At 38.0% G+C, this 27,495-nt stretch overlaps 68 pseudogenes; all 68 read right to left on the bottom strand.

Moving 5' to 3' along the window:
• Positions 1 to 184: 184 nt before the first annotated feature.
• On the bottom strand, positions 185 to 303 carry LOC124345087 (annotated as a pseudogene).
• Positions 304 to 588: 285 nt separating this feature from the next.
• LOC124345424 lies at positions 589 to 707 on the bottom strand (annotated as a pseudogene).
• Positions 708 to 991: 284 nt separating this feature from the next.
• LOC124345086 lies at positions 992 to 1,110 on the bottom strand (annotated as a pseudogene).
• Positions 1,111 to 1,394: 284 nt separating this feature from the next.
• Positions 1,395 to 1,513, bottom strand: LOC124345423 (annotated as a pseudogene).
• Positions 1,514 to 1,796: 283 nt separating this feature from the next.
• LOC124345085 lies at positions 1,797 to 1,915 on the bottom strand (annotated as a pseudogene).
• A 284-nt stretch (positions 1,916 to 2,199) lies between these two features.
• LOC124345576 lies at positions 2,200 to 2,318 on the bottom strand (annotated as a pseudogene).
• A 284-nt stretch (positions 2,319 to 2,602) lies between these two features.
• Positions 2,603 to 2,721, bottom strand: LOC124345084 (annotated as a pseudogene).
• Positions 2,722 to 3,005: 284 nt separating this feature from the next.
• LOC124345422 lies at positions 3,006 to 3,124 on the bottom strand (annotated as a pseudogene).
• A 284-nt stretch (positions 3,125 to 3,408) lies between these two features.
• LOC124345082 lies at positions 3,409 to 3,527 on the bottom strand (annotated as a pseudogene).
• Positions 3,528 to 3,811: 284 nt separating this feature from the next.
• Positions 3,812 to 3,930, bottom strand: LOC124345575 (annotated as a pseudogene).
• A 284-nt stretch (positions 3,931 to 4,214) lies between these two features.
• Positions 4,215 to 4,333, bottom strand: LOC124345574 (annotated as a pseudogene).
• Positions 4,334 to 4,617: 284 nt separating this feature from the next.
• LOC124345573 lies at positions 4,618 to 4,736 on the bottom strand (annotated as a pseudogene).
• A 284-nt stretch (positions 4,737 to 5,020) lies between these two features.
• Positions 5,021 to 5,139, bottom strand: LOC124345421 (annotated as a pseudogene).
• Positions 5,140 to 5,423: 284 nt separating this feature from the next.
• LOC124345420 lies at positions 5,424 to 5,542 on the bottom strand (annotated as a pseudogene).
• Positions 5,543 to 5,826: 284 nt separating this feature from the next.
• On the bottom strand, positions 5,827 to 5,945 carry LOC124345572 (annotated as a pseudogene).
• Positions 5,946 to 6,229: 284 nt separating this feature from the next.
• LOC124345419 lies at positions 6,230 to 6,348 on the bottom strand (annotated as a pseudogene).
• Positions 6,349 to 6,632: 284 nt separating this feature from the next.
• Positions 6,633 to 6,751, bottom strand: LOC124345418 (annotated as a pseudogene).
• A 284-nt stretch (positions 6,752 to 7,035) lies between these two features.
• LOC124345571 lies at positions 7,036 to 7,154 on the bottom strand (annotated as a pseudogene).
• A 284-nt stretch (positions 7,155 to 7,438) lies between these two features.
• Positions 7,439 to 7,557, bottom strand: LOC124345081 (annotated as a pseudogene).
• A 284-nt stretch (positions 7,558 to 7,841) lies between these two features.
• Positions 7,842 to 7,960, bottom strand: LOC124345080 (annotated as a pseudogene).
• Positions 7,961 to 8,244: 284 nt separating this feature from the next.
• LOC124345880 lies at positions 8,245 to 8,363 on the bottom strand (annotated as a pseudogene).
• A 284-nt stretch (positions 8,364 to 8,647) lies between these two features.
• Positions 8,648 to 8,766, bottom strand: LOC124345078 (annotated as a pseudogene).
• Positions 8,767 to 9,050: 284 nt separating this feature from the next.
• Positions 9,051 to 9,169, bottom strand: LOC124345077 (annotated as a pseudogene).
• A 284-nt stretch (positions 9,170 to 9,453) lies between these two features.
• On the bottom strand, positions 9,454 to 9,572 carry LOC124345879 (annotated as a pseudogene).
• Positions 9,573 to 9,856: 284 nt separating this feature from the next.
• Positions 9,857 to 9,975, bottom strand: LOC124345764 (annotated as a pseudogene).
• Positions 9,976 to 10,259: 284 nt separating this feature from the next.
• LOC124345076 lies at positions 10,260 to 10,378 on the bottom strand (annotated as a pseudogene).
• Positions 10,379 to 10,662: 284 nt separating this feature from the next.
• Positions 10,663 to 10,781, bottom strand: LOC124345878 (annotated as a pseudogene).
• A 284-nt stretch (positions 10,782 to 11,065) lies between these two features.
• On the bottom strand, positions 11,066 to 11,184 carry LOC124345763 (annotated as a pseudogene).
• A 284-nt stretch (positions 11,185 to 11,468) lies between these two features.
• Positions 11,469 to 11,587, bottom strand: LOC124345416 (annotated as a pseudogene).
• Positions 11,588 to 11,871: 284 nt separating this feature from the next.
• Positions 11,872 to 11,990, bottom strand: LOC124345415 (annotated as a pseudogene).
• Positions 11,991 to 12,274: 284 nt separating this feature from the next.
• LOC124345414 lies at positions 12,275 to 12,393 on the bottom strand (annotated as a pseudogene).
• A 284-nt stretch (positions 12,394 to 12,677) lies between these two features.
• Positions 12,678 to 12,796, bottom strand: LOC124345570 (annotated as a pseudogene).
• A 284-nt stretch (positions 12,797 to 13,080) lies between these two features.
• Positions 13,081 to 13,199, bottom strand: LOC124345412 (annotated as a pseudogene).
• Positions 13,200 to 13,483: 284 nt separating this feature from the next.
• LOC124345411 lies at positions 13,484 to 13,602 on the bottom strand (annotated as a pseudogene).
• Positions 13,603 to 13,886: 284 nt separating this feature from the next.
• LOC124345569 lies at positions 13,887 to 14,005 on the bottom strand (annotated as a pseudogene).
• Positions 14,006 to 14,289: 284 nt separating this feature from the next.
• Positions 14,290 to 14,408, bottom strand: LOC124345075 (annotated as a pseudogene).
• A 284-nt stretch (positions 14,409 to 14,692) lies between these two features.
• On the bottom strand, positions 14,693 to 14,811 carry LOC124345074 (annotated as a pseudogene).
• Positions 14,812 to 15,095: 284 nt separating this feature from the next.
• LOC124345877 lies at positions 15,096 to 15,214 on the bottom strand (annotated as a pseudogene).
• A 284-nt stretch (positions 15,215 to 15,498) lies between these two features.
• On the bottom strand, positions 15,499 to 15,617 carry LOC124345762 (annotated as a pseudogene).
• A 284-nt stretch (positions 15,618 to 15,901) lies between these two features.
• On the bottom strand, positions 15,902 to 16,020 carry LOC124345410 (annotated as a pseudogene).
• A 284-nt stretch (positions 16,021 to 16,304) lies between these two features.
• On the bottom strand, positions 16,305 to 16,423 carry LOC124345409 (annotated as a pseudogene).
• Positions 16,424 to 16,707: 284 nt separating this feature from the next.
• Positions 16,708 to 16,826, bottom strand: LOC124345568 (annotated as a pseudogene).
• A 284-nt stretch (positions 16,827 to 17,110) lies between these two features.
• Positions 17,111 to 17,229, bottom strand: LOC124345073 (annotated as a pseudogene).
• Positions 17,230 to 17,513: 284 nt separating this feature from the next.
• Positions 17,514 to 17,632, bottom strand: LOC124345566 (annotated as a pseudogene).
• Positions 17,633 to 17,916: 284 nt separating this feature from the next.
• On the bottom strand, positions 17,917 to 18,035 carry LOC124345408 (annotated as a pseudogene).
• Positions 18,036 to 18,319: 284 nt separating this feature from the next.
• Positions 18,320 to 18,438, bottom strand: LOC124345407 (annotated as a pseudogene).
• Positions 18,439 to 18,722: 284 nt separating this feature from the next.
• LOC124345072 lies at positions 18,723 to 18,841 on the bottom strand (annotated as a pseudogene).
• A 284-nt stretch (positions 18,842 to 19,125) lies between these two features.
• On the bottom strand, positions 19,126 to 19,244 carry LOC124345565 (annotated as a pseudogene).
• A 284-nt stretch (positions 19,245 to 19,528) lies between these two features.
• LOC124345406 lies at positions 19,529 to 19,647 on the bottom strand (annotated as a pseudogene).
• A 283-nt stretch (positions 19,648 to 19,930) lies between these two features.
• Positions 19,931 to 20,049, bottom strand: LOC124344657 (annotated as a pseudogene).
• A 284-nt stretch (positions 20,050 to 20,333) lies between these two features.
• On the bottom strand, positions 20,334 to 20,452 carry LOC124345404 (annotated as a pseudogene).
• A 284-nt stretch (positions 20,453 to 20,736) lies between these two features.
• LOC124344656 lies at positions 20,737 to 20,855 on the bottom strand (annotated as a pseudogene).
• Positions 20,856 to 21,139: 284 nt separating this feature from the next.
• On the bottom strand, positions 21,140 to 21,258 carry LOC124345403 (annotated as a pseudogene).
• Positions 21,259 to 21,542: 284 nt separating this feature from the next.
• On the bottom strand, positions 21,543 to 21,661 carry LOC124345402 (annotated as a pseudogene).
• A 283-nt stretch (positions 21,662 to 21,944) lies between these two features.
• Positions 21,945 to 22,062, bottom strand: LOC124346209 (annotated as a pseudogene).
• Positions 22,063 to 22,346: 284 nt separating this feature from the next.
• On the bottom strand, positions 22,347 to 22,465 carry LOC124346129 (annotated as a pseudogene).
• A 284-nt stretch (positions 22,466 to 22,749) lies between these two features.
• Positions 22,750 to 22,868, bottom strand: LOC124345815 (annotated as a pseudogene).
• A 284-nt stretch (positions 22,869 to 23,152) lies between these two features.
• Positions 23,153 to 23,271, bottom strand: LOC124345401 (annotated as a pseudogene).
• Positions 23,272 to 23,555: 284 nt separating this feature from the next.
• Positions 23,556 to 23,674, bottom strand: LOC124345714 (annotated as a pseudogene).
• A 284-nt stretch (positions 23,675 to 23,958) lies between these two features.
• LOC124346208 lies at positions 23,959 to 24,076 on the bottom strand (annotated as a pseudogene).
• A 283-nt stretch (positions 24,077 to 24,359) lies between these two features.
• LOC124346207 lies at positions 24,360 to 24,477 on the bottom strand (annotated as a pseudogene).
• Positions 24,478 to 24,761: 284 nt separating this feature from the next.
• On the bottom strand, positions 24,762 to 24,880 carry LOC124346128 (annotated as a pseudogene).
• A 284-nt stretch (positions 24,881 to 25,164) lies between these two features.
• Positions 25,165 to 25,283, bottom strand: LOC124345814 (annotated as a pseudogene).
• Positions 25,284 to 25,567: 284 nt separating this feature from the next.
• On the bottom strand, positions 25,568 to 25,686 carry LOC124345400 (annotated as a pseudogene).
• Positions 25,687 to 25,969: 283 nt separating this feature from the next.
• Positions 25,970 to 26,088, bottom strand: LOC124344655 (annotated as a pseudogene).
• Positions 26,089 to 26,372: 284 nt separating this feature from the next.
• On the bottom strand, positions 26,373 to 26,491 carry LOC124345399 (annotated as a pseudogene).
• A 284-nt stretch (positions 26,492 to 26,775) lies between these two features.
• Positions 26,776 to 26,894, bottom strand: LOC124344654 (annotated as a pseudogene).
• A 284-nt stretch (positions 26,895 to 27,178) lies between these two features.
• On the bottom strand, positions 27,179 to 27,297 carry LOC124345398 (annotated as a pseudogene).
• Positions 27,298 to 27,495: the final 198 nt, after the last annotated feature.

Genomic DNA, 27,495 nt, shown 5'->3' with positions numbered 1-27,495 from the left:
TCGCGAATAAAAAAACGCGATAAACTTTGAAAAACTCTCAATGGAATTCATCCAGAATCATTCCTATAGATGAATTGGACCTATCCCTGTGTCATTGAAATTTTTGATCGACGAATTTGGACTGGTAACCATCGTGATTGAAAAAAAAATTCAAGAAATTTGTTATTGAAAACAAACTATTCATCGCCAACGACATTCCGTATTCCCAAGCGGTCACCCTTCCAAGTACTAACGGGACTCGACGTAACTTAACTTCTGGGAGCTGACGAGACCAGGTGCGTTCTACGTGATATGGCCGTTGACATTAAAAAAAGAAAATTTACCCTCCCAGTCCCAATGGATGAATAGAAAATCACTTCAAAGTGATAGAAATGTTTGTTCATTGAATTTGGACTGGTAACCATCGCGAATAAAAAAACGCGATAAACTTTGAAAAACTCTCAATGGAATTCATCCAGAATCATTCCTATAGATGAATTGAACCTATCCCTGTGTCATTGAAATTTTTGATCGACGAATTTGGACTGGTAACCATCGTGATTGAAAAAAAAATTTCAAGAAATTTGTTATTGAAAACAAACTATTCATCGCCAACGACATTCCATATTCCCAAGCGGTCACCCTTCCAAGTACTAACGGGACTCGACGTAACTTAACTTCTGGGAGCTGACGAGACCAGGTGCGTTCTACGTGATATGGCCGTTGACATTCAAAAATGAAAATTTACCCTCCCAGTCCCAATGGATGAATAGAAAATCACTTCAAAGTGATTGAAATGTTTGTTCATTGAATTCGGACTGGTAACCATCGCGAATAAAAAAACGCGATAAACTTTGAAAAACTCTCAATGGAATTCATCCAGAATCATTCCTATAGATGAATTGGACCTATCCCTGTGTCATTGAAATTTTTGATCGACGAATTTGGACTGGTAACCATCGTGATTGAAAAAAAAAATCAAGAAATTTGTTATTGAAAACAAACTATTCATCGCCAACGACATTCCGTATTCCCAAGCGGTCACCCTTCCAAGTACTAACGGGACTCGACGTAACTTAACTTCTGGGAGCTGACGAGACCAGGTGCGTTCTACGTGATATGGCCGTTGACATTCAAAAATGAAAATTTACCCTCCCAGTCCCAATGGATGAATAGAAAATCACTTCAAAGTGATTGCAATGTTTGTTCATTGAATTCGGACTGGTAACCATCGCGAATAAAAAAACGCGATAAACTTTGAAAAACTCTCAATGGAATTCATCCAGAATCATTCCTATAGATGAATTGAACCTATCCCTGTGTCATTGAAATTTTTGATCGACGAATTTGGACTGGTAACCATCGTGATTGAAAAAAAATTTCAAGAAATTTGTTATTGAAAACAAACTATTCATCGCCAACGACATTCCATATTCCCAAGCGGTCACCCTTCCAAGTACTAACGGGACTCGACGTAACTTAACTTCTGGGAGCTGACGAGACCAGGTGCGTTCTACGTGATATGGCCGTTGACATTCAAAAATGAAAATTTACCCTCCCAGTCCCAATGGATGAATAGAAAATCACTTCAAAGTGATTGAAATGTTTGTTCATTGAATTCGGACTGGTAACCATCGCGAATAAAAAAACGCGATAAACTTTGAAAAACTCTCAATGGAATTCATCCAGAATCATTCCTATAGATGAATTGGACCTATCCCTGTGTCATTGAAATTTTTGATCGACGAATTTGGACTGGTAACCATCGTGATTGAAAAAAAAATCAAGAAATTTGTTATTGAAAACAAACTATTCATCGCCAACGACATTCCGTATTCCCAAGCGGTCACCCTTCCAAGTACTAACGGGACTCGACGTAACTTAACTTCTGGGAGCTGACGAGACCAGGTGCGTTCTACGTGATATGGCCGTTGACATTCAAAAATGAAAATTTACCCTCCCAGTCCCAATGGATGAATAGAAAATCACTTCAAAGTGATAGAAATGTTTGTTCATTGAATTTGGACTGGTAACCATCGCGAATAAAAAAACGCAATAAACTTTGAAAAACTCTCAATGGAATTCATCCAGAATTATTCCTATAGATGAATTGAACCTATCCCTGTGTCATTGAAATTTTTGATCTACAAATTTGGACTGGTAACCATCGTGATTGAAAAAAAATTTCAAGAAATTTGTTATTGAAAACAAACTATTCATCGCCAACGACATTCCGTATTCCCAAGCGGTCACCCTTCCAAGTACTAACGGGACTCGACGTAACTTAACTTCTGGGAGCTGACGAGACCAGGTGAGTTCTACGTGATATGGCCGTTGACATTCAAAAATGAAAATTTACCCTCCCAGTCCCAATGGATGAATAGAAAATCACTTCAAAGTGATTGAAATGTTTGTTCATTGAATTCGGACTGGTAACCATCGCGAATAAAAAAACGCGATAAACTTTGAAAAACTCTCAATGGAATTCATCCAGAATCATTCCTATAGATGAATTGGACCTATCCCTGTGTCATTGAAATTTTTGATCGACGAATTTGGACTGGTAACCATCGTGATTGAAAAAAAAATTCAAGAAATTTGTTATTGAAAACAAACTATTCATCGCCAACGACATTCCGTATTCCCAAGCGGTCACCCTTCCAAGTACTAACGGGACTCGACGTAACTTAACTTCTGGGAGCTGACGAGACCAGGTGCGTTCTACGTGATATGGCCGTTGACATTAAAAAAAGAAAATTTACCCTCCCAGTCCCAATGGATGAATAGAAAATCACTTCAAAGTGATAGAAATGTTTGTTCATTGAATTTGGACTGGTAACCATCGCGAATAAAAAAACGCGATAAACTTTGAAAAACTCTCAATGGAATTCATCCAGAATCATTCCTATAGATGAATTGAACCTATCCCTGTGTCATTGAAATTTTTGATCGACGAATTTGGACTGGTAACCATCGTGATTGAAAAAAAATTTCAAGAAATTTGTTATTGAAAACAAACTATTCATCGCCAACGACATTCCATATTCCCAAGCGGTCACCCTTCCAAGTACTAACGGGACTCGACGTAACTTAACTTCTGGGAGCTGACGAGACCAGGTGCGTTCTACGTGATATGGCCGTTGACATTCAAAAATGAAAATTTACCCTCCCAGTCCCAATGGATGAATAGAAAATCACTTCAAAGTGATTGAAATGTTTGTTCATTGAATTCGGACTGGTAACCATCGCGAATAAAAAAACGCGATAAACTTTGAAAAACTCTCAATGGAATTCATCCAGAATCATTCCTATAGATGAATTGGACCTATCCCTGTGTCATTGAAATTTTTGATCGACGAATTTGGACTGGTAACCATCGTGATTGAAAAAAAAAATCAAGAAATTTGTTATTGAAAACAAACTATTCATCGCCAACGACATTCCGTATTCCCAAGCGGTCACCCTTCCAAGTACTAACGGGACTCGACGTAACTTAACTTCTGGGAGCTGACGAGACCAGGTGCGTTCTACGTGATATGGCCGTTGACATTCAAAAATGAAAATTTACCCTCCCAGTCCCCATGGATGAATAGAAAATCACTTCAAAGTGATAGAAATGTTTGTTCATTGAATTTGGACTGGTAACCATCGCGAATAAAAAAACGCAATAAACTTTGAAAAACTCTCAATGGAATTCATCCAGAATTATTCCTATAGATGAATTGAACCTATCCCTGTGTCATTGAAATTTTTGATCTACAAATTTGGACTGGTAACCATCGTGATTGAAAAAAAATTTCAAGAAATTTGTTATTGAAAACAAACTATTCATCGCCAACGACATTCCGTATTCCCAAGCGGTCACCCTTCCAAGTACTAACGGGACTCGACGTAACTTAACTTCTGGGAGCTGACGAGACCAGGTGAGTTCTACGTGATATGGCCGTTGACATTCAAAAATGAAAATTTACCCTCCCAGTCCCAATGGATGAATAGAAAATCACTTCAAAGTGATTGAAATGTTTGTTCATTGAATTCGGACTGGTAACCATCGCGAATAAAAAAACGCGATAAACTTTGAAAAACTCTCAATGGAATTCATCCAGAATCATTCCTATAGATGAATTGGACCTATCCCTGTGTCATTGAAATTTTTGATCGACGAATTTGGACTGGTAACCATCGTGATTGAAAAAAAAAATCAAGAAATTTGTTATTGAAAACAAACTATTCATCGCCAACGACATTCCGTATTCCCAAGCGGTCACCCTTCCAAGTACTAACGGGACTCGACGTAACTTAACTTCTGGGAGCTGACGAGACCAGGTGAGTTCTACGTGATATGGCCGTTGACATTCAAAAATGAAAATTTACCCTCCCAGTCCCAATGGATGAATAGAAAATCACTTCAAAGTGATTGAAATGTTTGTTCATTGAATTTGGACTGGTAACCATCGCGAATAAAAAAACGCAATAAACTTTGAAAAACTCTCAATGGAATTCATCCAGAATTATTCCTATAGATGAATTGAACCTATCCCTGTGTCATTGAAATTTTTGATCTACAAATTTGGACTGGTAACCATCGTGATTGAAAAAAAATTTCAAGAAATTTGTTATTGAAAACAAACTATTCATCGCCAACGACATTCCGTATTCCCAAGCGGTCACCCTTCCAAGTACTAACGGGACTCGACGTAACTTAACTTCTGGGAGCTGACGAGACCAGGTGAGTTCTACGTGATATGGCCGTTGACATTCAAAAATGAAAATTTACCCTCCCAGTCCCAATGGATGAATAGAAAATCACTTCAAAGTGATTGAAATGTTTGTTCATTGAATTCGGACTGGTAACCATCGCGAATAAAAAAACGCGATAAACTTTGAAAAACTCTCAATGGAATTCATCCAGAATCATTCCTATAGATGAATTGAACCTATCCCTGTGTCATTGAAATTTTTGATCGACGAATTTGGACTGGTAACCATCGTGATTGAAAAAAAATTTCAAGAAATTTGTTATTGAAAACAAAGTATTCATCGCCAACGACATTCCATATTCCCAAGCGGTCACCCTTCCAAGTACTAACGGGACTCGACGTAACTTAACTTCTGGGAGCTGACGAGACCAGGTGCGTTCTACGTGATATGGCCGTTGACATTCAAAAATGAAAATTTACCCTCCCAGTCCCAATGGATGAATAGAAAATCACTTCAAAGTGATTGAAATGTTTGTTCATTGAATTCGGACTGGTAACCATCGCGAATAAAAAAACGCGATAAACTTTGAAAAACTCTCAATGGAATTCATCCAGAATCATTCCTATAGATGAATTGAACCTATCCCTGTGTCATTGAAATTTTTGATCGACGAATTTGGACTGGTAACCATCGTGATTGAAAAAAAATTTCAAGAAATTTGTTATTGAAAACAAACTATTCATCGCCAACGACATTCCATATTCCCAAGCGGTCACCCTTCCAAGTACTAACGGGACTCGACGTAACTTAACTTCTGGGAGCTGACGAGACCAGGTGCGTTCTACGTGATATGGCCGTTGACATTCAAAAATGAAAATTTACCCTCCCAGTCCCAATGGATGAATAGAAAATCACTTCAAAGTGATAGAAATGTTTGTTCATTGAATTTGGACTGGTAACCATCGCGAATAAAAAAACGCAATAAACTTTGAAAAACTCTCAATGGAATTCATCCAGAATTATTCCTATAGATGAATTGAACCTATCCCTGTGTCATTGAAATTTTTGATCTACAAATTTGGACTGGTAACCATCGTGATTGAAAAAAAATTTCAAGAAATTTGTTATTGAAAACAAACTATTCATCGCCAACGACATTCCGTATTCCCAAGCGGTCACCCTTCCAAGTACTAACGGGACTCGACGTAACTTAACTTCTGGGAGCTGACGAGACCAGGTGAGTTCTACGTGATATGGCCGTTGACATTCAAAAATGAAAATTTACCCTCCCAGTCCCAATGGATGAATAGAAAATCACTTCAAAGTGATTGAAATGTTTGTTCATTGAATTCGGACTGGTAACCATCGCGAATAAAAAAACGCGATAAACTTTGAAAAACTCTCAATGGAATTCATCCAGAATCATTCCTATAGATGAATTGAACCTATCCCTGTGTCATTGAAATTTTTGATCGACGAATTTGGACTGGTAACCATCGTGATTGAAAAAAAATTTCAAGAAATTTGTTATTGAAAACAAAGTATTCATCGCCAACGACATTCCATATTCCCAAGCGGTCACCCTTCCAAGTACTAACGGGACTCGACGTAACTTAACTTCTGGGAGCTGACGAGACCAGGTGCGTTCTACGTGATATGGCCGTTGACATTCAAAAATGAAAATTTACCCTCCCAGTCCCAATGGATGAATAGAAAATCACTTCAAAGTGATTGAAATGTTTGTTCATTGAATTCGGACTGGTAACCATCGCGAATAAAAAAACGCGATAAACTTTGAAAAACTCTCAATGGAATTCATCCAGAATCATTCCTATAGATGAATTGAACCTATCCCTGTGTCATTGAAATTTTTGATCGACGAATTTGGACTGGTAACCATCGTGATTGAAAAAAAATTTCAAGAAATTTGTTATTGAAAACAAACTATTCATCGCCAACGACATTCCATATTCCCAAGCGGTCACCCTTCCAAGTACTAACGGGACTCGACGTAACTTAACTTCTGGGAGCTGACGAGACCAGGTGCGTTCTACGTGATATGGCCGTTGACATTCAAAAATGAAAATTTACCCTCCCAGTCCCAATGGATGAATAGAAAATCACTTCAAAGTGATAGAAATGTTTGTTCATTGAATTTGGACTGGTAACCATCGCGAATAAAAAAACGCAATAAACTTTGAAAAACTCTCAATGGAATTCATCCAGAATTATTCCTATAGATGAATTGAACCTATCCCTGTGTCATTGAAATTTTTGATCTACAAATTTGGACTGGTAACCATCGTGATTGAAAAAAAATTTCAAGAAATTTGTTATTGAAAACAAACTATTCATCGCCAACGACATTCCGTATTCCCAAGCGGTCACCCTTCCAAGTACTAACGGGACTCGACGTAACTTAACTTCTGGGAGCTGACGAGACCAGGTGAGTTCTACGTGATATGGCCGTTGACATTCAAAAATGAAAATTTACCCTCCCAGTCCCAATGGATGAATAGAAAATCACTTCAAAGTGATTGAAATGTTTGTTCATTGAATTCGGACTGGTAACCATCGCGAATAAAAAAACGCGATAAACTTTGAAAAACTCTCAATGGAATTCATCCAGAATCATTCCTATAGATGAATTGGACCTATCCCTGTGTCATTGAAATTTTTGATCGACGAATTTGGACTGGTAACCATCGTGATTGAAAAAAAAATTCAAGAAATTTGTTATTGAAAACAAACTATTCATCGCCAACGACATTCCGTATTCCCAAGCGGTCACCCTTCCAAGTACTAACGGGACTCGACGTAACTTAACTTCTGGGAGCTGACGAGACCAGGTGCGTTCTACGTGATATGGCCGTTGACATTCAAAAATGAAAATTTACCCTCCCAGTCCCAATGGATGAATAGAAAATCACTTCAAAGTGATTGAAATGTTTGTTCATTGAATTCGGACTGGTAACCATCGCGAATAAAAAAACGCGATAAACTTTGAAAAACTCTCAATGGAATTCATCCAGAATCATTCCTATAGATGAATTGGACCTATCCCTGTGTCATTGAAATTTTTGATCGACGAATTTGGACTGGTAACCATCGTGATTGAAAAAAAAATTCAAGAAATTTGTTATTGAAAACAAACTATTCATCGCCAACGACATTCCGTATTCCCAAGCGGTCACCCTTCCAAGTACTAACGGGACTCGACGTAACTTAACTTCTGGGAGCTGACGAGACCAGGTGCGTTCTACGTGATATGGCCGTTGACATTCAAAAATGAAAATTTACCCTCCCAGTCCCAATGGATGAATAGAAAATCACTTCAAAGTGATTGAAATGTTTGTTCATTGAATTTGGACTGGTAACCATCGCGAATAAAAAAACGCAATAAACTTTGAAAAACTCTCAATGGAATTCATCCAGAATTATTCCTATAGATGAATTGAACCTATCCCTGTGTCATTGAAATTTTTGATCTACAAATTTGGACTGGTAACCATCGTGATTGAAAAAAAATTTCAAGAAATTTGTTATTGAAAACAAACTATTCATCGCCAACGACATTCCGTATTCCCAAGCGGTCACCCTTCCAAGTACTAACGGGACTCGACGTAACTTAACTTCTGGGAGCTGACGAGACCGGGTGAGTTCTACGTGATATGGCCGTTGACATTCAAAAATGAAAATTTACCCTCCCAGTCCCAATGGATGAATAGAAAATCACTTCAAAGTGATTGAAATGTTTGTTCATTGAATTCGGACTGGTAACCATCGCGAATAAAAAAACGCGATAAACTTTGAAAAACTCTCAATGGAATTCATCCAGAATCATTCCTATAGATGAATTGGACCTATCCCTGTGTCATTGAAATTTTTGATCGACGAATTTGGACTGGTAACCATCGTGATTGAAAAAAAAATTCAAGAAATTTGTTATTGAAAACAAACTATTCATCGCCAACGACATTCCGTATTCCCAAGCGGTCACCCTTCCAAGTACTAACGGGACTCGACGTAACTTAACTTCTGGGAGCTGACGAGACCAGGTGCGTTCTACGTGATATGGCCGTTGACATTCAAAAATGAAAATTTACCCTCCCAGTCCCAATGGATGAATAGAAAATCACTTCAAAGTGATTGAAATGTTTGTTCATTGAATTCGGACTGGTAACCATCGCGAATAAAAAAACGCGATAAACTTTGAAAAACTCTCAATGGAATTCATCCAGAATCATTCCTATAGATGAATTGGACCTATCCCTGTGTCATTGAAATTTTTGATCGACGAATTTGGACTGGTAACCATCGTGATTGAAAAAAAAATTCAAGAAATTTGTTATTGAAAACAAACTATTCATCGCCAACGACATTCCGTATTCCCAAGCGGTCACCCTTCCAAGTACTAACGGGACTCGACGTAACTTAACTTCTGGGAGCTGACGAGACCAGGTGCGTTCTACGTGATATGGCCGTTGACATTCAAAAATGAAAATTTACCCTCCCAGTCCCAATGGATGAATAGAAAATCACTTCAAAGTGATTGAAATGTTTGTTCATTGAATTTGGACTGGTAACCATCGCGAATAAAAAAACGCAATAAACTTTGAAAAACTCTCAATGGAATTCATCCAGAATTATTCCTATAGATGAATTGAACCTATCCCTGTGTCATTGAAATTTTTGATCTACAAATTTGGACTGGTAACCATCGTGATTGAAAAAAAATTTCAAGAAATTTGTTATTGAAAACAAACTATTCATCGCCAACGACATTCCGTATTCCCAAGCGGTCACCCTTCCAAGTACTAACGGGACTCGACGTAACTTAACTTCTGGGAGCTGACGAGACCGGGTGAGTTCTACGTGATATGGCCGTTGACATTCAAAAATGAAAATTTACCCTCCCAGTCCCAATGGATGAATAGAAAATCACTTCAAAGTGATTGAAATGTTTGTTCATTGAATTCGGACTGGTAACCATCGCGAATAAAAAAACGCGATAAACTTTGAAAAACTCTCAATGGAATTCATCCAGAATCATTCCTATAGATGAATTGAACCTATCCCTGTGTCATTGAAATTTTTGATCGACGAATTTGGACTGGTAACCATCGTGATTGAAAAAAAATTTCAAGAAATTTGTTATTGAAAACAAAGTATTCATCGCCAACGACATTCCATATTCCCAAGCGGTCACCCTTCCAAGTACTAACGGGACTCGACGTAACTTAACTTCTGGGAGCTGACGAGACCAGGTGAGTTCTACGTGATATGGCCGTTGACATTCAAAAATGAAAATTTACCCTCCCAGTCCCAATGGATGAATAGAAAATCACTTCAAAGTGATTGAAATGTTTGTTCATTGAATTCGGACTGGTAACCATCGCGAATAAAAAAACGCGATAAACTTTGAAAAACTCTCAATGGAATTCATCCAGAATCATTCCTATAGATGAATTGGACCTATCCCTGTGTCATTGAAATTTTTGATCGACGAATTTGGACTGGTAACCATCGTGATTGAAAAAAAAATTCAAGAAATTTGTTATTGAAAACAAACTATTCATCGCCAACGACATTCCGTATTCCCAAGCGGTCACCCTTCCAAGTACTAACGGGACTCGACGTAACTTAACTTCTGGGAGCTGACGAGACCAGGTGCGTTCTACGTGATATGGCCGTTGACATTCAAAAATGAAAATTTACCCTCCCAGTCCCAATGGATGAATAGAAAATCACTTCAAAGTGATTGAAATGTTTGTTCATTGAATTTGGACTGGTAACCATCGCGAATAAAAAAACGCAATAAACTTTGAAAAACTCTCAATGGAATTCATCCAGAATTATTCCTATAGATGAATTGAACCTATCCCTGTGTCATTGAAATTTTTGATCTACAAATTTGGACTGGTAACCATCGTGATTGAAAAAAAATTTCAAGAAATTTGTTATTGAAAACAAACTATTCATCGCCAACGACATTCCGTATTCCCAAGCGGTCACCCTTCCAAGTACTAACGGGACTCGACGTAACTTAACTTCTGGGAGCTGACGAGACCGGGTGAGTTCTACGTGATATGGCCGTTGACATTCAAAAATGAAAATTTACCCTCCCAGTCCCAATGGATGAATAGAAAATCACTTCAAAGTGATTGAAATGTTTGTTCATTGAATTCGGACTGGTAACCATCGCGAATAAAAAAACGCGATAAACTTTGAAAAACTCTCAATGGAATTCATCCAGAATCATTCCTATAGATGAATTGAACCTATCCCTGTGTCATTGAAATTTTTGATCGACGAATTTGGACTGGTAACCATCGTGATTGAAAAAAAATTTCAAGAAATTTGTTATTGAAAACAAAGTATTCATCGCCAACGACATTCCATATTCCCAAGCGGTCACCCTTCCAAGTACTAACGGGACTCGACGTAACTTAACTTCTGGGAGCTGACGAGACCAGGTGAGTTCTACGTGATATGGCCGTTGACATTCAAAAATGAAAATTTACCCTCCCAGTCCCAATGGATGAATAGAAAATCACTTCAAAGTGATTGAAATGTTTGTTCATTGAATTCGGACTGGTAACCATCGCGAATAAAAAAACGCGATAAACTTTGAAAAACTCTCAATGGAATTCATCCAGAATCATTCCTATAGATGAATTGAACCTATCCCTGTGTCATTGAAATTTTTGATCGACGAATTTGGACTGGTAACCATCGTGATTGAAAAAAAATTTCAAGAAATTTGTTATTGAAAACAAAGTATTCATCGCCAACGACATTCCATATTCCCAAGCGGTCACCCTTCCAAGTACTAACGGGACTCGACGTAACTTAACTTCTGGGAGCTGACGAGACCAGGTGCGTTCTACGTGATATGGCCGTTGACATTCAAAAATGAAAATTTACCCTCCCAGTCCCAATGGATGAATAGAAAATCACTTCAAAGTGATTGAAATGTTTGTTCATTGAATTCGGACTGGTAACCATCGCGAATAAAAAAACGCGATAAACTTTGAAAAACTCTCAATGGAATTCATCCAGAATCATTCCTATAGATGAATTGAACCTATCCCTGTGTCATTGAAATTTTTGATCGACGAATTTGGACTGGTAACCATCGTGATTGAAAAAAAATTTCAAGAAATCTGTTATTGAAAACAAAGTATTCATCGCCAACGACATTCCATATTCCCAAGCGGTCACCCTTCCAAGTACTAACGGGACTCGACGTAACTTAACTTCTGGGAGCTGACGAGACCAGGTGCGTTCTACGTGATATGGCCGTTGACATTCAAAAATGAAAATTTACCCTCCCAGTCCCAATGGATGAATAGAAAATCACTTCAAAGTGATTGAAATGTTTGTTCATTGAATTCGGACTGGTAACCATCGCGAATAAAAAAACGCGATAAACTTTGAAAAACTCTCAATGGAATTCATCCAGAATCATTCCTATAGATGAATTGAACCTATCCCTGTGTCATTGAAATTTTTGATCGACGAATTTGGACTGGTAACCATCGTGATTGAAAAAAAATTTCAAGAAATTTGTTATTGAAAACAAACTATTCATCGCCAACGACATTCCATATTCCCAAGCGGTCACCCTTCCAAGTACTAACGGGACTCGACGTAACTTAACTTCTGGGAGCTGACGAGACCAGGTGCGTTCTACGTGATATGGCCGTTGACATTCAAAAATGAAAATTTACCCTCCCAGTCCCAATGGATGAATAGAAAATCACTTCAAAGTGATAGAAATGTTTGTTCATTGAATTTGGACTGGTAACCATCGCGAATAAAAAAACGCAATAAACTTTGAAAAACTCTCAATGGAATTCATCCAGAATTATTCCTATAGATGAATTGAACCTATCCCTGTGTCATTGAAATTTTTGATCTACAAATTTGGACTGGTAACCATCGTGATTGAAAAAAAATTTCAAGAAATTTGTTATTGAAAACAAACTATTCATCGCCAACGACATTCCGTATTCCCAAGCGGTCACCCTTCCAAGTACTAACGGGACTCGACGTAACTTAACTTCTGGGAGCTGACGAGACCAGGTGAGTTCTACGTGATATGGCCGTTGACATTCAAAAATGAAAATTTACCCTCCCAGTCCCAATGGATGAATAGAAAATCACTTCAAAGTGATTGAAATGTTTGTTCATTGAATTCGGACTGGTAACCATCGCGAATAAAAAAACGCGATAAACTTTGAAAAACTCTCAATGGAATTCATCCAGAATCATTCCTATAGATGAATTGAACCTATCCCTGTGTCATTGAAATTTTTGATCGACGAATTTGGACTGGTAACCATCGTGATTGAAAAAAAATTTCAAGAAATTTGTTATTGAAAACAAAGTATTCATCGCCAACGACATTCCATATTCCCAAGCGGTCACCCTTCCAAGTACTAACGGGACTCGACGTAACTTAACTTCTGGGAGCTGACGAGACCAGGTGCGTTCTACGTGATATGGCCGTTGACATTCAAAAATGAAAATTTACCCTCCCAGTCCCAATGGATGAATAGAAAATCACTTCAAAGTGATTGAAATGTTTGTTCATTGAATTCGGACTGGTAACCATCGCGAATAAAAAAACGCGATAAACTTTGAAAAACTCTCAATGGAATTCATCCAGAATCATTCCTATAGATGAATTGAACCTATCCCTGTGTCATTGAAATTTTTGATCGACGAATTTGGACTGGTAACCATCGTGATTGAAAAAAAATTTCAAGAAATTTGTTATTGAAAACAAACTATTCATCGCCAACGACATTCCATATTCCCAAGCGGTCACCCTTCCAAGTACTAACGGGACTCGACGTAACTTAACTTCTGGGAGCTGACGAGACCAGGTGCGTTCTACGTGATATGGCCGTTGACATTCAAAAATGAAAATTTACCCTCCCAGTCCCAATGGATGAATAGAAAATCACTTCAAAGTGATAGAAATGTTTGTTCATTGAATTTGGACTGGTAACCATCGCGAATAAAAAAACGCAATAAACTTTGAAAAACTCTCAATGGAATTCATCCAGAATTATTCCTATAGATGAATTGAACCTATCCCTGTGTCATTGAAATTTTTGATCTACAAATTTGGACTGGTAACCATCGTGATTGAAAAAAAATTTCAAGAAATTTGTTATTGAAAACAAACTATTCATCGCCAACGACATTCCGTATTCCCAAGCGGTCACCCTTCCAAGTACTAACGGGACTCGACGTAACTTAACTTCTGGGAGCTGACGAGACCAGGTGAGTTCTACGTGATATGGCCGTTGACATTCAAAAATGAAAATTTACCCTCCCAGTCCCAATGGATGAATAGAAAATCACTTCAAAGTGATTGAAATGTTTGTTCATTGAATTCGGACTGGTAACCATCGCGAATAAAAAAACGCGATAAACTTTGAAAAACTCTCAATGGAATTCATCCAGAATCATTCCTATAGATGAATTGGACCTATCCCTGTGTCATTGAAATTTTTGATCGACGAATTTGGACTGGTAACCATCGTGATTGAAAAAAAAATTCAAGAAATTTGTTATTGAAAACAAACTATTCATCGCCAACGACATTCCGTATTCCCAAGCGGTCACCCTTCCAAGTACTAACGGGACTCGACGTAACTTAACTTCTGGGAGCTGACGAGACCAGGTGCGTTCTACGTGATATGGCCGTTGACATTCAAAAATGAAAATTTACCCTCCCAGTCCCAATGGATGAATAGAAAATCACTTCAAAGTGATTGAAATGTTTGTTCATTGAATTCGGACTGGTAACCATCGCGAATAAAAAAACGCGATAAACTTTGAAAAACTCTCAATGGAATTCATCCAGAATCATTCCTATAGATGAATTGGACCTATCCCTGTGTCATTGAAATTTTTGATCGACGAATTTGGACTGGTAACCATCGTGATTGAAAAAAAAATTCAAGAAATTTGTTATTGAAAACAAACTATTCATCGCCAACGACATTCCGTATTCCCAAGCGGTCACCCTTCCAAGTACTAACGGGACTCGACGTAACTTAACTTCTGGGAGCTGACGAGACCAGGTGCGTTCTACGTGATATGGCCGTTGACATTCAAAAATGAAAATTTACCCTCCCAGTCCCAATGGATGAATAGAAAATCACTTCAAAGTGATTGAAATGTTTGTTCATTGAATTTGGACTGGTAACCATCGCGAATAAAAAAACGCAATAAACTTTGAAAAACTCTCAATGGAATTCATCCAGAATTATTCCTATAGATGAATTGAACCTATCCCTGTGTCATTGAAATTTTTGATCTACAAATTTGGACTGGTAACCATCGTGATTGAAAAAAAATTTCAAGAAATTTGTTATTGAAAACAAACTATTCATCGCCAACGACATTCCGTATTCCCAAGCGGTCACCCTTCCAAGTACTAACGGGACTCGACGTAACTTAACTTCTGGGAGCTGACGAGACCGGGTGAGTTCTACGTGATATGGCCGTTGACATTCAAAAATGAAAATTTACCCTCCCAGTCCCAATGGATGAATAGAAAATCACTTCAAAGTGATTGAAATGTTTGTTCATTGAATTCGGACTGGTAACCATCGCGAATAAAAAAACGCGATAAACTTTGAAAAACTCTCAATGGAATTCATCCAGAATCATTCCTATAGATGAATTGAACCTATCCCTGTGTCATTGAAATTTTTGATCGACGAATTTGGACTGGTAACCATCGTGATTGAAAAAAAATTTCAAGAAATTTGTTATTGAAAACAAAGTATTCATCGCCAACGACATTCCATATTCCCAAGCGGTCACCCTTCCAAGTACTAACGGGACTCGACGTAACTTAACTTCTGGGAGCTGACGAGACCAGGTGAGTTCTACGTGATATGGCCGTTGACATTCAAAAATGAAAATTTACCCTCCCAGTCCCAATGGATGAATAGAAAATCACTTCAAAGTGATTGAAATGTTTGTTCATTGAATTCGGACTGGTAACCATCGCGAATAAAAAAACGCGATAAACTTTGAAAAACTCTCAATGGAATTCATCCAGAATCATTCCTATAGATGAATTGAACCTATCCCTGTGTCATTGAAATTTTTGATCGACGAATTTGGACTGGTAACCATCGTGATTGAAAAAAAATTTCAAGAAATTTGTTATTGAAAACAAAGTATTCATCGCCAACGACATTCCATATTCCCAAGCGGTCACCCTTCCAAGTACTAACGGGACTCGACGTAACTTAACTTCTGGGAGCTGACGAGACCAGGTGCGTTCTACGTGATATGGCCGTTGACATTCAAAAATGAAAATTTACCCTCCCAGTCCCAATGGATGAATAGAAAATCACTTCAAAGTGATTGAAATGTTTGTTCATTGAATTCGGACTGGTAACCATCGCGAATAAAAAAACGCGATAAACTTTGAAAAACTCTCAATGGAATTCATCCAGAATCATTCCTATAGATGAATTGAACCTATCCCTGTGTCATTGAAATTTTTGATCGACGAATTTGGACTGGTAACCATCGTGATTGAAAAAAAATTTCAAGAAATTTGTTATTGAAAACAAACTATTCATCGCCAACGACATTCCATATTCCCAAGCGGTCACCCTTCCAAGTACTAACGGGACTCGACGTAACTTAACTTCTGGGAGCTGACGAGACCAGGTGCGTTCTACGTGATATGGCCGTTGACATTCAAAAATGAAAATTTACCCTCCCAGTCCCAATGGATGAATAGAAAATCACTTCAAAGTGATAGAAATGTTTGTTCATTGAATTTGGACTGGTAACCATCGCGAATAAAAAAACGCAATAAACTTTGAAAAACTCTCAATGGAATTCATCCAGAATTATTCCTATAGATGAATTGAACCTATCCCTGTGTCATTGAAATTTTTGATCTACAAATTTGGACTGGTAACCATCGTGATTGAAAAAAAATTTCAAGAAATTTGTTATTGAAAACAAACTATTCATCGCCAACGACATTCCGTATTCCCAAGCGGTCACCCTTCCAAGTACTAACGGGACTCGACGTAACTTAACTTCTGGGAGCTGACGAGACCAGGTGAGTTCTACGTGATATGGCCGTTGACATTCAAAAATGAAAATTTACCCTCCCAGTCCCAATGGATGAATAGAAAATCACTTCAAAGTGATTGAAATGTTTGTTCATTGAATTCGGACTGGTAACCATCGCGAATAAAAAAACGCGATAAACTTTGAAAAACTCTCAATGGAATTCATCCAGAATCATTCCTATAGATGAATTGGACCTATCCCTGTGTCATTGAAATTTTTGATCGACGAATTTGGACTGGTAACCATCGTGATTGAAAAAAAAATTCAAGAAATTTGTTATTGAAAACAAACTATTCATCGCCAACGACATTCCGTATTCCCAAGCGGTCACCCTTCCAAGTACTAACGGGACTCGACGTAACTTAACTTCTGGGAGCTGACGAGACCAGGTGCGTTCTACGTGATATGGCCGTTGACATTCAAAAATGAAAATTTACCCTCCCAGTCCCAATGGATGAATAGAAAATCACTTCAAAGTGATTGAAATGTTTGTTCATTGAATTTGGACTGGTAACCATCGCGAATAAAAAAACGCAATAAACTTTGAAAAACTCTCAATGGAATTCATCCAGAATTATTCCTATAGATGAATTGAACCTATCCCTGTGTCATTGAAATTTTTGATCTACAAATTTGGACTGGTAACCATCGTGATTGAAAAAAAATTTCAAGAAATTTGTTATTGAAAACAAACTATTCATCGCCAACGACATTCCGTATTCCCAAGCGGTCACCCTTCCAAGTACTAACGGGACTCGACGTAACTTAACTTCTGGGAGCTGACGAGACCAGGTGAGTTCTACGTGATATGGCCGTTGACATTCAAAAATGAAAATTTACCCTCCCAGTCCCAATGGATGAATAGAAAATCACTTCAAAGTGATTGAAATGTTTGTTCATTGAATTCGGACTGGTAACCATCGCGAATAAAAAAACGCGATAAACTTTGAAAAACTCTCAATGGAATTCATCCAGAATCATTCCTATAGATGAATTGAACCTATCCCTGTGTCATTGAAATTTTTGATCGACGAATTTGGACTGGTAACCATCGTGATTGAAAAAAAATTTCAAGAAATTTGTTATTGAAAACAAACTATTCATCGCCAACGACATTCCATATTCCCAAGCGGTCACCCTTCCAAGTACTAACGGGACTCGACGTAACTTAACTTCTGGGAGCTGACGAGACCAGGTGCGTTCTACGTGATATGGCCGTTGACATTCAAAAATGAAAATTTACCCTCTCAGTCCCAATGGATGAATAGAAAATCACTTCAAAGTGATAGAAATGTTTGTTCATTGAATTTGGACTGGTAACCATCGCGAATAAAAAAACGCGATAAACTTTGAAAAACTCTCAATGGAATTCATCCAGAATCATTCCTATAGATGAATTGAACCTATCCCTGTGTCATTGAAATTTTTGATCTACGAATTTGGACTGGTAACCATCGTGATTGAAAAAAAATTTCAAGAAATTTGTTATTGAAAACAAACTATTCATCGCCAACGACATTCCATATTCCCAAGCGGTCACCCTTCCAAGTACTAACGGGACTCGACGTAACTTAACTTCTGGGAGCTGACGAGACCAGGTGCGTTCTACGTGATATGGCCGTTGACATTCAAAAATGAAAATTTACCCTCCCAGTCCCAATGGATGAATAGAAAATCACTTCAAAGTGATAGAAATGTTTGTTCATTGAATTTGGACTGGTAACCATCGCGAATAAAAAAACGCGATAAACTTTGAAAAACTCTCAATGGAATTCATCCAGAATCATTCCTATAGATGAATTGAACCTATCCCTGTGTCATTGAAATTTTTGATCTACGAATTTGGACTGGTAACCATCGTGATTGAAAAAAAATTTCAAGAAATTTGTTATTGAAAACAAACTATTCATCGCCAACGACATTCCGTATTCCCAAGCGGTCACCCTTCCAAGTACTAACGGGACTCGACGTAACTTAACTTCTGGGAGCTGACGAGACCAGGTGCGTTCTACGTGATATGGCCGTTGACATTCAAAAATGAAAATTTACCCTCCCAGTCCCAATGGATGAATAGAAAATCACTTCAAAGTGATAGAAATGTTTGTTCATTGAATTTGGACTGGTAACCATCGCGAATAAAAAAACGCAATAAACTTTGAAAAACTCTCAATGGAATTCATCCAGAATTATTCTTATAGATGAATTGAACCTATCCCTGTGTCATTGAAATTTTGGATCTACAAATTTGGACTGGTAACCATCGTGATTGAAAAAAAATTTCAAGAAATTTGTTATTGGAAACAAACTATTCATCGCCAACGACATTCCGTATTCCCAAGCGGTCACCCTTCCAAGTACTAACGGGACTCGACGTAACTTAACTTCTGGGAGCTGACGAGACCAGGTGAGTTCTACGTGATATGGCCGTTGACATTCAAAAATGAAAATTTACCCTCCCAGTCCCAATGGATGAATAGAAAATCACTTCAAAGTGATAGAAATGTTTGTTCATTGAATTTGGACTGGTAACCATCGCGAATAAAAAAACGCGATAAACTTTGAAAAACTCTCAATGGAATTCATCCAGAATCATTCCTATAGATGAATTGAACCTATCCCTGTGTCATTGAAATTTTTGATCTACGAATTTGGACTGGTAACCATCGTGATTGAAAAAAAATTTCAAGAAATTTGTTATTGAAAACAAACTATTCATCGCCAACGACATTCCATATTCCCAAGCGGTCACCCTTCCAAGTACTAACGGGACTCGACGTAACTTAACTTCTGGGAGCTGACGAGACCAGGTGCGTTCTACGTGATATGGCCGTTGACATTCAAAAATGAAAATTTACCCTCCCAGTCCCAATGGATGAATAGAAAATCACTTCAAAGTGATAGAAATGTTTGTTCATTGAATTTGGACTGGTAACCATCGCGAATAAAAAAACGCGATAAACTTTGAAAAACTCTCAATGGAATTCATCCAGAATCATTCCTATAGATGAATTGAACCTATCCCTGTGTCATTGAAATTTTTGATCTACGAATTTGGACTGGTAACCATCGTGATTGAAAAAAATTTCAAGAAATTTGTTATTGAAAACAAACTATTCATCGCCAACGACATCCCGTATTCCCAAGCGGTCACCCTTCCAAGTACTAACGGGACTCGACGTAACTTAACTTCTGGGAGCTGACGAGACCAGGTGCGTTATACGTGATATGGCCGTTGACATTCAAAAATGAAAATTTACCCTCCCAGTCCCAATGGATGAATAGAAAATCACTTCAAAGTGATTGAAATGTTTGTTCATTGAATTCGGACTGGTAACCATCGCGAATAAAAAAACGCGATAAACTTTGAAAAACTCTCAATGGAATTCATCCAGAATCATTCCTATAGATGAATTGAACCTATCCCTGTGTCATTGAAATTTTTGATCGACGAATTTGGACTGGTAACCATCGTGATTGAAAAAAAATTTCAAGAAATTTGTTATTGAAAACAAACTATTCATCGCCAACGACATTCCATATTCCCAAGCGGTCACCCTTCCAAGTACTAACGGGACTCGACGTAACTTAACTTCTGGGAGCTGACGAGACCAGGTGCGTTCTACGTGATATGGCCGTTGACATTCAAAAATGAAAATTTACCCTCCCAGTCCCAATGGATGAATAGAAAATCACTTCAAAGTGATAGAAATGTTTGTTCATTGAATTTGGACTGGTAACCATCGCGAATAAAAAAACGCGATAAACTTTGAAAAACTCTCAATGGAATTCATCCAGAATCATTCCTATAGATGAATTGAACCTATCCCTGTGTCATTGAAATTTTTGATCTACGAATTTGGACTGGTAACCATCGTGATTGAAAAAAAATTTCAAGAAATTTGTTATTGAAAACAAACTATTCATCGCCAACGACATCCCGTATTCCCAAGCGGTCACCCTTCCAAGTACTAACGGGACTCGACGTAACTTAACTTCTGGGAGCTGACGAGACCAGGTGCGTTATACGTGATATGGCCGTTGACATTCAAAAATGAAAATTTACCCTCCCAGTCCCAATGGATGAATAGAAAATCACTTCAAAGTGATTGAAATGTTTGTTCATTGAATTCGGACTGGTAACCATCGCGAATAAAAAAACGCGATAAACTTTGAAAAACTCTCAATGGAATTCATCCAGAATCATTCCTATAGATGAATTGAACCTATCCCTGTGTCATTGAAATTTTTGATCGACGAATTTGGACTGGTAACCATCGTGATTGAAAAAAAATTTCAAGAAATTTGTTATTGAAAACAAACTATTCATCGCCAACGACATTCCATATTCCCAAGCGGTCACCCTTCCAAGTACTAACGGGACTCGACGTAACTTAACTTCTGGGAGCTGACGAGACCAGGTGCGTTCTACGTGATATGGCCGTTGACATTCAAAAATGAAAATTTACCCTCCCAGTCCCAATGGATGAATAGAAAATCACTTCAAAGTGATTGAAATGTTTGTTCATTGAATTCGGACTGGTAACCATCGCGAATAAAAAAACGCGATAAACTTTGAAAAACTCTCAATGGAATTCATCCAGAATCATTCCTATAGATGAATTGAACCTATCCCTGTGTCATTGAAATTTTTGATCGACGAATTTGGACTGGTAACCATCGTGATTGAAAAAAAATTTCAAGAAATTTGTTATTGAAAACAAACTATTCATCGCCAACGACATTCCATATTCCCAAGCGGTCACCCTTCCAAGTACTAACGGGACTCGACGTAACTTAACTTCTGGGAGCTGACGAGACCAGGTGCGTTCTACGTGATATGGCCGTTGACATTCAAAAATGAAAATTTACCCTCCCAGTCCCAATGGATGAATAGAAAATCACTTCAAAGTGATTGAAATGTTTGTTCATTGAATTCGGACTGGTAACCATCGCGAATAAAAAAACGCGATAAACTTTGAAAAACTCTCAATGGAATTCATCCAGAATCATTCCTATAGATGAATTGAACCTATCCCTGTGTCATTGAAATTTTTGATCGACGAATTTGGACTGGTAACCATCGTGATTGAAAAAAATTTCAAGAAATTTGTTATTGAAAACAAACTATTCATCGCCAACGACATTCCATATTCCCAAGCGGTCACCCTTCCAAGTACTAAGGGGCCTGACGTAACTTAACTTCTGGGAGCTGACGAGACCAGGTGCGTTCTACGTGATATGGCCGTTGACATTCAAAAATGAAAATTTACCCTCCCAGTCCCAATGGATGAATAGAAAATCACTTCAAAGTGATTGAAATGTTTGTTCATTGAATTCGGACTGGTAACCATCGCGAATAAAAAAACGCGATAAACTTTGAAAAACTCTCAATGGAATTCATCCAGAATCATTCCTATAGATGAATTGGACCTATCCCTGTGTCATTGAAATTTTTGATCGACGAATTTGGACTGGTAACCATCGTGATTGAAAAAAAAATTCAAGAAATTTGTTATTGAAAACAAACTATTCATCGCCATTGACATTCCATATTCCCAAGCGGTCACCCTTCCAAGTACTAACGGGACTCGACGTAACTTAACTTCTGGGAGCTGACGAGACCAGGTGCGTTCTACGTGATATGGCCGTTAACATTCAAAAATGAAAATTTACCCTCCTAGTCCCAATGGATGAATAGAAAATCACTTCAAAGTGATTGAAATGTTTGTTCATTGAATTCGGACTGGTAACCATCGCGAATAAAAAAACGCGATAAACTTTGAAAAACTCTCAATGGAATTCATCCAGAATCATTCCTATAGATGAATTGGACCTATCCCTGTGTCATTGAAATTTTTGATCGACGAATTTGGACTGGTAACCATCGTGATTGAAAAAAAAATTCAAGAAATTTGTTATTGAAAACAAACTATTCATCGCCAACGACATTCCGTATTCCCAAGCGGTCACCCTTTCAAGTACTAACGGGACACGACGTAACTTAACTTCTGGGAGCTGACGAGACCAGGTGCGTTCTACGTGATATGGCCGTTGACATTCAAAAATGAAAATTTACCCTCCCAGTCCCAATGGATGAATAGAAAATCACTTCAAAGTGATAGAAATGTTTGTTCATTGAATTTGGACTGGTAACCATCGCGAATAAAAAAACGCGATAAACTTTGAAAAACTCTCAATGGAATTCATCCAGAATCATTCCTATAGATGAATTGAACCTATCCCTGTGTCATTGAAATTTTTGATCGACGAATTTGGACTGGTAACCATCGTGATTGAAAAAAAATTTCAAGAAATTTGTTATTGAAAACAAACTATTCATCGCCAACGACATTCCATATTCCCAAGCGGTCACCCTTCCAAGTACTAACGGGACTCGACGTAACTTAACTTCTGGGAGCTGACGAGACCAGGTGCGTTCTACGTGATATGGCCGTTGACATTCAAAAATGAAAATTTACCCTCCCAGTCCCAATGGATGAATAGAAAATCACTTCAAAGTGATTGAAATGTTTGTTCATTGAATTCGGACTGGTAACCATCGCGAATAAAAAAACGCGATAAACTTTGAAAAACTCTCAATGGAATTCATCCAGAATCATTCCTATAGATGAATTGGACCTATCCCTGTGTCATTGAAATTTTTGATCTACGAATTTGGACTGGTAACCATCGTGATTGAAAAAAAATTTCAAGAAATTTGTTATTGAAAACAAACTATTCATCGCCAACGACATTCTGTATTCCCAAGCGGTCACCCTTCCAAGTACTAACGGGACTCGACGTAACTTAACTTCTGGGAGCTGACGAGACCAGGTGCGTTCTACGTGATATGGCCGTTGACATTCAAAAATGAAAATTTACCCTCCCAGTCCCAATGGATGAATAGAAAATCACTTCAAAGTGATTGAAATGTTTGTTCATTGAATTCGGACTGGTAACCATCGCGAATAAAAAAACGCGATAAACTTTGAAAAACTCTCAATGGAATTCATCCAGAATCATTCCTATAGATGAATTGAACCTATCCCTGTGTCATTGAAATTTTTGATCGACGAATTTGGACTGGTAACCATCGTAATTGAAAAAAAATTTCAAGAAATTTGTTATTGAAAACAAACTATTCATCGCCAACGACATTCCATATTCCCAAGCGGTCACCCTTCCAAGTACTAAGGGGCCTGACGTAACTTAACTTCTGGGAGCTGACGAGACCAGGTGCGTTCTACGTGATATGGCCGTTGACATTCAAAAATGAAAATTTACCCTCCCAGTCCCAATGGATGAATAGAAAATCACTTCAAAGTGATTGAAATGTTTGTTCATTGAATTCGGACTGGTAACCATCGCGAATAAAAAAACGCGATAAACTTTGAAAAACTCTCAATGGAATTCATCCAGAATCATTCCTATAGATGAATTGAACCTATCCCTGTGTCATTGAAATTTTTGATCGACGAATTTGGACTGGTAACCATCGTGATTGAAAAAAATTTCAAGAAATTTGTTATTGAAAACAAACTATTCATCGCCAACGACATTCCATATTCCCAAGCGGTCACCCTTCCAAGTACTAAGGGGCCTGACGTAACTTAACTTCTGGGAGCTGACGAGACCAGGTGCGTTCTACGTGATATGGCCGTTGACATTCAAAAATGAAAATTTACCCTCCCAGTCCCAATGGATGAATAGAAAATCACTTCAAAGTGATTGAAATGTTTGTTCATTGAATTCGGACTGGTAACCATCGCGAATAAAAAAACGCGATAAACTTTGAAAAACTCTCAATGGAATTCATCCAGAATCATTCCTATAGATGAATTGGACCTATCCCTGTGTCATTGAAATTTTTGATCGACGAATTTGGACTGGTAACCATCGTGATTGAAAAAAAAATTCAAGAAATTTGTTATTGAAAACAAACTATTCATCGCCATTGACATTCCATATTCCCAAGCGGTCACCCTTCCAAGTACTAACGGGACTCGACGTAACTTAACTTCTGGGAGCTGACGAGACCAGGTGCGTTCTACGTGATATGGCCGTTAACATTCAAAAATGAAAATTTACCCTCCTAGTCCCAATGGATGAATAGAAAATCACTTCAAAGTGATTGAAATGTTTGTTCATTGAATTCGGACTGGTAACCATCGCGAATAAAAAAACGCGATAAACTTTGAAAAACTCTCAATGGAATTCATCCAGAATCATTCCTATAGATGAATTGGACCTATCCCTGTGTCATTGAAATTTTTGATCGACGAATTTGGACTGGTAACCATCGTGATTGAAAAAAAAATTCAAGAAATTTGTTATTGAAAACAAACTATTCATCGCCAACGACATTCCGTATTCCCAAGCGGTCACCCTTTCAAGTACTAACGGGACACGACGTAACTTAACTTCTGGGAGCTGACGAGACCAGGTGCGTTCTACGTGATATGGCCGTTGACATTCAAAAATGAAAATTTACCCTCCCAGTCCCAATGGATGAATAGAAAATCACTTCAAAGTGATAGAAATGTTTGTTCATTGAATTTGGACTGGTAACCATCGCGAATAAAAAAACGCGATAAACTTTGAAAAACTCTCAATGGAATTCATCCAGAATCATTCCTATAGATGAATTGAACCTATCCCTGTGTCATTGAAATTTTTGATCGACGAATTTGGACTGGTAACCATCGTGATTGAAAAAAAATTTCAAGAAATTTGTTATTGAAAACAAACTATTCATCGCCAACGACATTCCATATTCCCAAGCGGTCACCCTTCCAAGTACTAACGGGACTCGACGTAACTTAACTTCTGGGAGCTGACGAGACCAGGTGCGTTCTACGTGATATGGCCGTTGACATTCAAAAATGAAAATTTACCCTCCCAGTCCCAATGGATGAATAGAAAATCACTTCAAAGTGATAGAAATGTTTGTTCATTGAATTTGGACTGGTAACCATCGCGAATAAAAAAACGCGATAAACTTTGAAAAACTCTCAATGGAATTCATCCAGAATCATTCCTATAGATGAATTGAACCTATCCCTGTGTCATTGAAATTTTTGATCTACGAATTTGGACTGGTAACCATCGTGATTGAAAAAAATTTCAAGAAATTTGTTATTGAAAACAAACTATTCATCGCCAACGACATCCCGTATTCCCAAGCGGTCACCCTTCCAAGTACTAACGGGACTCGACGTAACTTAACTTCTGGGAGCTGACGAGACCAGGTGCGTTATACGTGATATGGCCGTTGACATTCAAAAATGAAAATTTACCCTCCCAGTCCCAATGGATGAATAGAAAATCACTTCAAAGTGATTGAAATGTTTGTTCATTGAATTCGGACTGGTAACCATCGCGAATAAAAAAACGCGATAAACTTTGAAAAACTCTCAATGGAATTCATCCAGAATCATTCCTATAGATGAATTGAACCTATCCCTGTGTCATTGAAATTTTTGATCGACGAATTTGGACTGGTAACCATCGTGATTGAAAAAAAATTTCAAGAAATTTGTTATTGAAAACAAACTATTCATCGCCAACGACATTCCATATTCCCAAGCGGTCACCCTTCCAAGTACTAACGGGACTCGACGTAACTTAACTTCTGGGAGCTGACGAGACCAGGTGCGTTCTACGTGATATGGCCGTTGACATTCAAAAATGAAAATTTACCCTCCCAGTCCCAATGGATGAATAGAAAATCACTTCAAAGTGATAGAAATGTTTGTTCATTGAATTTGGACTGGTAACCATCGCGAATAAAAAAACGCGATAAACTTTGAAAAACTCTCAATGGAATTCATCCAGAATCATTCCTATAGATGAATTGAACCTATCCCTGTGTCATTGAAATTTTTGATCTACGAATTTGGACTGGTAACCATCGTGATTGAAAAAAAATTTCAAGAAATTTGTTATTGAAAACAAACTATTCATCGCCAACGACATCCCGTATTCCCAAGCGGTCACCCTTCCAAGTACTAACGGGACTCGACGTAACTTAACTTCTGGGAGCTGACGAGACCAGGTGCGTTATACGTGATATGGCCGTTGACATTCAAAAATGAAAATTTACCCTCCCAGTCCCAATGGATGAATAGAAAATCACTTCAAAGTGATTGAAATGTTTGTTCATTGAATTCGGACTGGTAACCATCGCGAATAAAAAAACGCGATAAACTTTGAAAAACTCTCAATGGAATTCATCCAGAATCATTCCTATAGATGAATTGAACCTATCCCTGTGTCATTGAAATTTTTGATCGACGAATTTGGACTGGTAACCATCGTGATTGAAAAAAAATTTCAAGAAATTTGTTATTGAAAACAAACTATTCATCGCCAACGACATTCCATATTCCCAAGCGGTCACCCTTCCAAGTACTAACGGGACTCGACGTAACTTAACTTCTGGGAGCTGACGAGACCAGGTGCGTTCTACGTGATATGGCCGTTGACATTCAAAAATGAAAATTTACCCTCCCAGTCCCAATGGATGAATAGAAAATCACTTCAAAGTGATTGAAATGTTTGTTCATTGAATTCGGACTGGTAACCATCGCGAATAAAAAAACGCGATAAACTTTGAAAAACTCTCAATGGAATTCATCCAGAATCATTCCTATAGATGAATTGAACCTATCCCTGTGTCATTGA

The sequence above is a fragment of the Daphnia pulicaria genome, chromosome 6 (assembly GCF_021234035.1).
Source record: "Daphnia pulicaria isolate SC F1-1A chromosome 6, SC_F0-13Bv2, whole genome shotgun sequence".
In the NCBI taxonomy this organism is placed as follows: domain Eukaryota; kingdom Metazoa; phylum Arthropoda; class Branchiopoda; order Diplostraca; family Daphniidae; genus Daphnia; species Daphnia pulicaria.
This window is presented reverse-complemented; position numbering and strand designations above follow the sequence as displayed.